This window comes from Amblyomma americanum, chromosome 2 (genome assembly GCF_052857255.1).
Source record: "Amblyomma americanum isolate KBUSLIRL-KWMA chromosome 2, ASM5285725v1, whole genome shotgun sequence".
Classification (NCBI taxonomy): domain Eukaryota; kingdom Metazoa; phylum Arthropoda; class Arachnida; order Ixodida; family Ixodidae; genus Amblyomma; species Amblyomma americanum.
The window spans coordinates 207,025,417-207,034,117 of NC_135498.1; the positions used below are offsets into that span (position 1 = coordinate 207,025,417).

General features: G+C 41.8%; 1 long non-coding RNA gene across 1 annotated transcript; it reads right to left on the bottom strand.

Annotated features, from left to right (window-relative positions):
* Positions 1-607: 607 nt before the first annotated feature.
* LOC144119433 (uncharacterized) lies at positions 608-7,886 on the bottom strand. Its single transcript, XR_013312364.1, has 6 exons — positions 7,725-7,886; positions 7,248-7,318; positions 3,726-3,832; positions 3,416-3,596; positions 977-1,093; positions 608-734 (listed from the first exon to the last, which is right to left on the bottom strand). It is a non-coding gene; the product is annotated as an uncharacterized LOC144119433 (long non-coding RNA).
* Positions 7,887-8,701: the final 815 nt, after the last annotated feature.

The window sequence follows — 8,701 nt, forward strand, 5'->3', positions numbered from 1 at the left end:
GAAAAATTTTAAGAATAATTCTGTGAATGTGGCTCGAGAAAAGCACACGTGTAGAGTGAAATGTATATGTACCTTGTAAAATGAATGTGGTATCAAATATTATTATCTTGTAGTCTGGTTTACGTAGGTGCAACTGGAAGGTGTATGAATGTAAGACTACAGGAACACAAGAGGGTAGGGGCTTGGCTAGGTGGTTGGGGTAACTCTGCTGTACACTGCACGGGATGTGAAGTCTGCTACCCTTTCCTTTTGGCAACACGCATTTTGGCAGTAAATTCAGAGAGATTAAATGGGAGATTATCGAGGCTAGACACATCTTATGACTCCGTGAAGAATGTGTGTTTTGTCTATCGTGTTAACACACAATCAGTTGGACTAACTCGATCAGGGAAATGTTGAGGGCGATTTTTGACTCATGTTGTCCTGTATGCTTATCTGTAACTACATGGTTTATGGTATTGCTTGGCTTTTTATATATTCCCTGTTCACGCCAATAAACTATAGTCGCGAGTCAGCACCTGTCTTGTCTCTTTTCTCATCCCTGTCTTTCGCGCTGGTGGATTCACCGCAATGGCTCACCTCTGCAGAAATCAAGACATGACATTTTCCTCTTCACACTCATGGTTCAGCGCGTAATACGGCAAAGGCTTTTCAATTCCAAGGAAAGTTCATGGCTCCATTGAACACTGCCTCCTGCTTACAAGACACAGAGCAGCAATCATTGTAGATTCTACCTGTGACACAAAGAGCAAAGTTTTAGTTTGAGTGGACTAAACTAGGAAAGCAGCACAATATATCTATAGCCAAATAACTGAACTGAAAGAAATAGAGGGTAGTGTAATAGTGAACACACTGATATATTGCAAGTGAGATATATGCTTAATATATTGCAATATCCAACATTGCTACCATTGCCTTAGCCAACTACTTCATAAATAACAATAAATGCAGTATCACAAAAATACTGATAACGTACTATTAGTGTTAACAGTAGGAGTGCAGGTTCCATGAACAAAAAAGGGCCCAGTGCTGACTGTCGTTCCCATAGCAGCCTTGTGACCAATGGCCGGTGTAAAGGAAAGAGGAGGAATGACTGAAAAGAAAAAGAGCCAGGGGGAAGGAAAATAGGTATAGAACGGCTTAGGATATCATAGGCAAATAAGGTTGTTTAGACAGTGAGCACAAAATAAACATTACCACACAAGTAAAGACATACAAGACCAAACATATATATCATTATGCAGAGTGGCAAACTTGATGTCATTTAGCCCAAAATATGTTTTCAATAAAGTGATTATAATTATTAATAGAACAACTGACCGAGTGAAACCATAACAGGGATGAACAAGGAAGTTGTTAATATTCTGGCAGAAATTAAAAGAAGAAAATGGATCTGGCCAGGGCATACAATGCAGAGAATGAATCACCAATGGTATCTTAGGGCAACATAATGAATTTGATGGATTTTAATGGCACAAGGGCATCTGTGCCCAAAGAGTGCCTTAGCACAAGTTAATTTCGTCTACTCAAGGTGAAATCAGAGACCCATTTCCCAAGCATTTCATTCCAGATAAGCTGAGCACCACGCCAGGAAACAGCTTGTGCATTGTATCGCAACAAAATGAATTTCACCCTAAGGAAAATATAGCAGGAGATAGCTGATTATAAGCTCACTAGATAAGATTAGGTGATTTCTGATAGTGTGGCATGTAGCTGGTGCAAGACACAGATAATTAAACTGGAAAAGGCCATTGTCCTGAGGTGAATGTAAACTAAGCAATGAGGATAATGAAATTCGCTACACTAGAGCTGTTAAGAATCAGCTCAAGTTCCATGCTTCAAGATGATGCAAGTTTGCTCAGTGAAAAAAAATCATAAGTTCACCCAAGAATTGGTATCTTGCCGGTATCAGGCTGCAGGTGCAGATGAATTAATCCTGCCTCAGAGAAGAGCTACATAAAGCACAAAACATTTTAGGCCAGTCCTACACTGACAGCTGTTAATAACTATTTTAAAACTGTTTTTCATTGCACAAACAATAATACCAAATTTGTGTTGGTCATGTGATTATGTTACTGAGGCTCTCCTAAAAATTCTAGCCAGAGCTAAAATACAAGCTGTCTCAACTAAGTTTTTATATCAACAATGAGAACATAAACACATGCAGATTATTCAAGTAGAAGTATTATTCTTCATGACGTGCCCTACAAATTTTAAATTATACTAAAAATTAATAGAGTGGAGTGCTTGTGCCAAAAATACTAAACCTCAACAACAAAGAGAACACAAGATAAAAGCAACAACATATTGCCAAAAATTTAAATGTTTGACAGAACAAATTTGAAGAGAAAACCTCTCCACAACTGGAACAAAACAGCATGATACCGAGCACACATTTGAAAATTGTTTCATCCAAATCCCCAATCTGGTGCTCCAGCACTCTTCAGCCAGCATGTCATGAAATGTACCATAGTTTTGGTAGCTGTAAAGAGTATACAGCTGATCCGGCATTTTGATATGTGAACAGTAACCCTCAATGACCACCAGGCTGAATACTTTCAAGAGGCTGTTCTAGTAACAAGACTGCAGTGCAACACTTAGCAAGTTATGCGGGCGTAATAAAGCAAACCGTTAATCTGAGAGTTCGCTACCACGCAACTCTGTAGTAACTCCTAAAGTGTTGCAATCGAATGAAAAAAAGGACTGCCTATTATATAAACAAAAGTCAAGAGGCTGCAATGCAAGGCCACGACAGAAGTGCTGCAATACAGCAATAGTGATACAATGTACACTTTAAGCAACACAATGAAACATGATCTTTTATCCTTAATTATCAGAATTTAAATATTTGTTTCCCTTGCTCTCTTGCAAAATTAAGTTTAGATCGTGAAAGCGCTCGAAAAGACAAGGATACAGAAAGAGATTTCCACACAGTGCGCTTACTTCCAGTGTCTTTTTGAGCACATCCACTATCTAAACATGGTAACCCAACTAGTTTAAACGCTCTCGTTATTCCAAAATTAAGCCTTTCACAAAGTGGGAGCCCCTTTCCCCATACAAGGTGCACCATAACTAATCCAACACTTTTTCCATGATATGTTTTCTTTGAGAATAAACACTGTTTGAAGATTTTGCAATAGTACTTGTCTTTTCGATTCTACGAATGTATCATGCAAGTGTTCAATGAAATGACCATCTGCCTATCTTGATCATTGCTCAAAATCAGGGTATAATGCACCATGAAGGGCAGGCTCTGCTTGATTTTTATGTTTTCCTAACGAAGCATGTATGTGCAACCCTTCTGCTGGCTTGTATGCAGCAGGTTTGTCTAGCTAGGCGAACTGTGGTTTTGCTATAAAGATGAAATGGTACTTTGGAAGTGAATGGTTTTCTAAAATGCATTTAACATACATACCGGGGCTTTAACAGCGCCTGGTGTAAGCAACATCAGTGGGGGGACCGCAGGAGTGGCCTAGTGGTCCGAGCATCTGCCTCGCAAGCGGTAGGTGTGGAGTTCGATCCCCAGTGCCATCGGGTAACCAGCGGTGATACAATGGGTCGTTTCAATGGCCAGTTTAAAACTCGAAATAACCATGCTGCAATATATACAAAAAATGATTTGTGTGCTCTCTCTTACATGACATAGTTAATCATATCATAGTGTTGGTAGCACACAAAATGCATGTGTGGAACATATACATGCACTGTTTTTGTTCACATCTTACCTGCTATGTGCTGTTATGGCATGTTATGTGCTGGGAAAGCAACAGTTAGTGAGCAATGTTGTGTTACAGCCTTTCTTCTGATGGAATTTGAATCATGTGAGGTGCAGCTGAAAGAAATTGTTTCATAAATAAGAATATTTCATGTAACACAACAAAAAGTGCACAGCCCCATCATGAGTTGTGGTTTAAACTAACAGCGAGCTTTTTACTACTCTATTTAACATATGATGCAAGTCAGTGATGCTGGAGGCACAAAACTAAATACTGTGAGGTAACAAGAGCTAATATGGACAATCATGCCTTTAAGAGATATTGTCAATATATATTTTCCTGAATGAACTAAAGTTATCCTTAGAAGCATTCAGAGGAAGCTAATTTTGCTAAATGCCTTTTGCCAGAATAGGCCTTTTATGAACCAGTTGCAAATGAAAAGAATGGTCTAACACCAAAGTAGTTGCATACAAGCAGTATACTATGCCCCTAGTTTTATGGTGGGCCTGTACTGCACAATTTTCATGCAAGGTAGTGGAAAGTATGTGCCATGAAACAGACCTCTGCTTGCTGAAACTGGCAAATAAGTACTGGGTTTTAAAGGCAGGAAAAAAGTTACATAGTTCCTTCTGCAGGTTTTGAACTTCAGGTTAGTTATTTGAAAAATATCAATTCCTGAACTGCAATGATTGAAGTTTTTAGCAAATAACATTTCCATTGTAACAGTGGAAACGCTCTTTTATATGAGGAACGACTTTTCAAAAGCCTGCGTTTCATGGTGGCTGTCAAGTAGCCCTGATAAAGAGAAACTAGTCACGACACACAACCAAGCCCCCGTAGCACATTTTCAACTATACCCTCATGATATAGCTTTAAAGTAAGTGTTAAGCAATACAAATACAAATCCCTTGATTTCCTTCATGATTTATCACTGGTGTATACATACAAAGATAACCGTACAAGATGTGGAGTGCATGGTACAGAGAGAGTAGGCAGATGGTTTCTTGACACTCAAAAAGTGAACAAGGGAAGGAAAAATCTCAGGGTGCTTGCCGTTTCGACAAGACAACTTGTTTTCGTCTGGGGTCAACATATACAGAGGAAACTTAGAATCAAGTACAGGGTTGTCCACTCTTAGTGCGAACACGCGAGCACATGGCTGTGCTCTTTGGGCCACTGTGTCTGACATTGCCACACATCGAAGTGTAACATGACACGAAGCACCACATCCAGGTGCATCTCTTCTTGCGCCATTTTGCAGCGATGAGTGGCTGCGCCGCACACAGTGGACCTCTAAAGAGTGCGGCCATGCGCTCACATGTTTGCACTAAATGTGGCCAGCTCTGTACATTCCGGAATTGGCATAATTATTTGAAAAGGCCTTGCACATGGTCAGAGGTTTCCCAACCCACATTTTCCCCCTCCTTTCCTGCTTTCTTTAATTTATCGTTATACTTTAACCTTACGCCCTGCACCTCCTGACAACACTTCTCGGAACCTTGGCTGCCATACTCCTCCCCCTCCCCCTTCTTTTTGCCTTTTCTCCGAACCTGCCCTCATTTTCTCTTTTTACTTCAAATTATTTTGCCCCCCACCCCCACTGGTATTTTATTCTGCCATGCTCCTTAATTCCTTTATCCTAGTTTTTCAGGAAAAGGCAGCCAGCCATACCAAGCCACCTGTTGTGGCTGGACATAAAGCCATTCAAGCCCACTATCCACACTCCATACCCCAAGATTCGTTTCTACTGAATTGGGCTTTTTTGTTTTCACAGTTTTGTAGGTCAACCGGTTAATCTTCTTTAGCAGCTATCATGCCTGGTCAAGGTTCATGCTCCTCTTGTCGAAACGTCGGTAAGCACCCTGAGGCTTTTCCCTTCCTTATTCAGTTTGTGAGATACCAGGGACAGGTGTTCAGGCAGCCGTACCACACTAATACCCCTGTCACACGGGCACCGCAAAGGCCTTTGAGAATCATATCCAAAGGCGTAAGGAGTGCAGCTACCCGGTACAAATGTTGCGCATTTGTCGCTAAGGGCCTTGGAGGCGAAGGCGCTCAACCGAGACCTTCGGAGCCCGAAGATGCGGCATTCGAGAAGCTGTGATCGCAGTACCATCCAAAGTCAAAAAGTAAAAGCAATAAAAAAAATACATAAGCTAATAATGTTTGAAAACATTTTTTCCAAATACGAAAGGTGTGTCTGGCTTTGGTTTTTGTACGGGTGTTTATGTTTTATATTCAAATTTCAAGACAGTGAAAGTGTTGCGGCAACACCGAGCGCCCATGGAGGCCAAGGCAATACACGTACAAAACCTGCTCCTGCTGATGAGAGTAGCTGTTGCAGTACTTTTAAGGAAGCAATCAGAATAAAAAATTGTCAAAGCTCAACGAATGAACAGAATACACCACTTTAATTTTAGAACACTCACTTCAGCCACCTCGAGTATAGCAGCGGGTACTAAGCCTGAACGACTTTCACCTTTGGGCTGCACCGTGTAGCTGCATCGCTGCTCCTTTAAGCTTTCGCTCCTTTGGTGAAAAATGGTGCCTTTGCTGGAAAGGCCTTCGAGGAATGCCATGTGACAGGGGTATAAAGCACATTTTTTACTGACACAAAAGACTCAGTGCCTTTAGTTCTGACAACATTCTAAATCATGCTTTGGTGGCTTAGCATATCAGAATACTGGACATGACAAAATCAGCTAATTAGTGAGAGCTATTATTTGCTATAGGTAAAATTATAACATTCTCCTAAAATAATGAAAAGAAACCACCAGCACTGACATCAATGTACAATTTGGCTGTAACATACTGACATGACAATCTAGTTAAACATAAATTCTCTTTTCGCAGTTCAAAACTGCATGCATTATTTCTAGAAAGCGCGAAAACAGAAGCTCATACATAGTGCCAAAGAAAAGAGTGCATAATAGTACCACTTATGAGGTGTTTATCGGCAACTGCAATAAGCAAGGCTATGTTAATGGCAATCCAGAGTTATTATGTGTCTTACGAGCGCATGCACTTGGGAGGTGATAGCAGCTGTGGACGCAGCTGTCCATCGCAGTTTTCAGTCTGTCGAGATAACACATGGGGTAAGGTATTCCCTGTTTTGCTGCCGAAGGCAAAACCGTCAGTGAGTGGAGTTGCCTTGCTATTCACTGTCAATATCTACTGCTCAATGTAAAGGAAACTAGGGCATAAAACATGCACAATTTCATATTATGCTTTGGCCAAATGCAGTGAGAATGAAACAGACTAGAGACTTGTCTTATGACGTTTGCACTCTTTACTTTGCACCAGAGGAAAATAAATTTATGTACAGTTGACCTATTGCTTGCCACAGTCCTAGAAGAAATGAATCCAGGTCTCAGAAATTCTACCGAGAGAATACTGATGCTGCATGTGCATTTCTCTGAACTGTTCTGAAATATGCAGAAGTTACCAATTTTTTTACTACCTGATTACATACTGTAATCTTTGCAAGGAATATGAGGTTAACGGACTGGGAAAAAATGTCAGGAATGGTACCTTTGGTACTGGGCACTTGGACAAACAAATGACCCACTGGGCGTCCCCAGGAGCTCTGCTACCAGGCACCCCTGGCAACAGTAGTCAATTTTCCAGATCCAAAGGAGCCATGCGAATGATTGCCGAAAAGTCAAGTTTAAGGACAGCAGATGCATAAACACAAAACAGTTTTCCAACTTTGTTTCAGTGTGATAAATGGTTTCAAATGTCTAGACTATATCTGGTAGTACACAAATTATCAGAACACCATCTCCCGCTCAGAATCATCTCAAAACACATTCGACACGCAGTACCAACATGGACAGTTCGTGCTAATTGAATCCAAAAGTTTACGCTGATCGACCAATATTACTCTAAATAGAGACAGAAAGCGCATGCACGTTGTACTGATGTTATCGTGAACATAACATGCGACGAGACGCAGGGTTACAATACAAACAAAAAACCGCTTTCAAAATTTGAGAACAAAAGGCTCACCTTCTCACAAGTTCGCCAAACCGGAGACGTTGCCGAGTGGCTGCCGCCAAAGTCACTCGCAATGCACAGAAACAATAAAAATGCAGTGCCGCTGACTTTCCTTGAGCAATTCCAGTCGACTGAACTTCCAACTGTTCGCACCGACTACCTCTGCAAGCATGTCTAAAAGTTGGCGGCGCAGCCGCGCCATTTGCAATTTAAGGAGCAACACGGGAAATTCATAGCGCCATTCGCGTATTCGCGCTCAAGCTCACGTCGCTGATGTCGCAAAGGCCCACAACGGCAAAAACATATAAGATGTATTTAATTTTACGGTAGCTTTTTTAGCTGACAACCTTAATCGTTTAATATATTGTTTTTTTTTCTTTTCGTTGCATGAACGTTATTACCACCAGCGGCAGCGCAGCTTGGCCATGGCTAGCCATGGCGAAGTCGAAGCGCTAGCCGAGCCCGCAGTCGGAAACATGTGCGCAGTTAGCGCAGTGTGGAGTTGAATGAACAGGCGTTATGGAATGGGTTTTTGTTCTTCCGTGTTCGCTGCGTGCGTCCTGCGCGTTGCGTGTCTTTAGTATGTGTGTGTGTGTGTATGTGTGGCCGGAACGCTGCATTGGAGTGTACATACAACAGCTCGCTGTCCCGTGCGGCATCGGTGCGTAGTAAAACGATCATGCAGAATGTGCGTTACAATGCCAGTGGCCCTGCACGAGAGAGGAGACTTGAAGCCGACGGAAAAGCTGCTCTCCCTCGTGGGACTGCAAAAATCTGGCGAGTAACAGTCGACGCGCGTTTCGGTGGATGATTCCGTTTACCACGCCAAAAAATTCAGCACTGGCCAACACCAATGATGAACTGCTGCTGCATCATCACCTGTGTGATGTTTGTGACAAGCTTGTTGGATGTGAACGTGGCCATGAATGGTATTCGCCGAGCAGTGGCCCTCAGGGCGTGGCACCAGTGGATACCTGAAGACGATTACT